Source organism: Oratosquilla oratoria, chromosome 37, assembly GCF_046742065.1.
Source record: "Oratosquilla oratoria isolate Oo_2021 chromosome 37, ASM4674206v1, whole genome shotgun sequence".
NCBI lineage: Eukaryota > Metazoa > Arthropoda > Malacostraca > Stomatopoda > Squillidae > Oratosquilla > Oratosquilla oratoria.
This window is the reverse complement of record NC_134813.1, coordinates 20,286,988-20,288,737: the sequence shown is the minus strand read 5'-3', so window position 1 is coordinate 20,288,737 and position 1,750 is coordinate 20,286,988.

Here is a 1,750-nt window from a genome sequence, read left to right as displayed (position 1 = left end):
CTTTTTTTAACTCGCCTCTCTTCCCTTCCTTCTCCCTTCCCTTCCGCTCTTCATTCCACTCTCTTTCCCGTCCTTTCCTTCCATTTCCTTTCCTTTCTCTTCCCTTTCCCTTCCCTTCCCCTCCTCCTCCTCTCCCTTCCCTTCTCTTCCTCTTCCATACCTTATCCACCTCAACCTCTCTCTCCTCTTCACCCAGCACTCCCTTCCCGCCCCTTCCCTCTCCCCCTCCTCCTCCCTCTCACCCTCTTCCTCTCTCTCCCCCTCCTCCTCCCTCTTCCCTCATCCTACCTCTCCCCCTTCTCCTTTCTCTCCCCTCCTCCTCCCTCTCCCCCTCCTCTTCCCTCTCCCCTCCTTACCCCTCTCTCCCTCCTCTCTCTCCCCTCCCCCTCTCTCTCCCCCTCCTCCTCCCTCTTCCCTCATCCTACCTCTCCCCCTTCTCCTTTCTCTCCCCTCCTCCTCCCTCTCCCCCTCCTCCTCCCTCTCCCCCTTCTTACCCCTCTCTCCCTCCTCCCTCTCCCCTCCTCTTTCTCCCCTCCTCCTCCCTCTCCCTCTCCCCCCTGTCCCCCTTCCCTCCTACCTCTCCCCCCTCCTCCTCCTCCTCCCTCTCCACCAAAACTTGAAGCACGAAATCAATACTGAGCTTGACTTCTACCGCTTCTCTCTCTCCCCCTCCCTCCCTCCCTCCCTCCCTCCCTCCCCCCTCATCCCCTTCCCTTCCCCCACCCCTTCCCCCACCCCTTCCCACTCTTTCCTTTTCCCCTTTTTTACCTCCCTCTCTCTCACCACCCTCACCCACTTTCGTAAAATAAAAAAAATAGATAAAAGATCATCTTCCCACGTAAGTTGGGGGTTGGGGGGTTGTGGTTGCCTAGTGGCTATAGCGCTCATCTCAGCTCTTCAAGGTCATGGATTCATGTCCTTCCATTATCCATAAGGTTAGAAGCGCTGGTAAACTACAATTCATAACAACAACAACAACAACAAGTCTTGTATGTGGTCTAGGATGCAAATGTTAAATTTGTAATAGGACAAAAATATTTGCTATATATGCATTCAAAGCGAATAAATTAGTTATAATGGAATAATATTAAAGAGTAGATATACTATAGTAGTCTTACAAAAACAAACATATTAACATATATGTGTATATACATACATAGACACACACACACATATATATATATATATACTGTATATATATAATATATATATATATATATATATACATACATATATATACTGTATATATATGCATATATATATATATATACATACATATATATATATATTATACACACACACACACACACAACACACAACATATATATATACATGTATATATAAATATATATGTATATACATATGTATATATATATACATACACAAACACACATATATATATATGTATATATATATGTATATATAAATATATATGTATATACATATGTATATATATGTATATATACATACACACACACATATATATATACATATATGTATATTGAGGAATGGACGACAAAATGAGTGGTAGAGTAGTGAGATAAACATTGAAAATCGTTGGAGTTTTTATAACTGACGTTTCGCTCTTAACAGAACTTCCTCAGAGTGTGACACACTCTGAAGAAGTTCTGTTAAGAGCGAAACGTCAGCAATAAAACCCCACCAATTCTCGGTGTTTATCTCACCACCCTACCACTCATATATGTATATATACATATATATATATGTATGTATGTATGTATGTATGTAT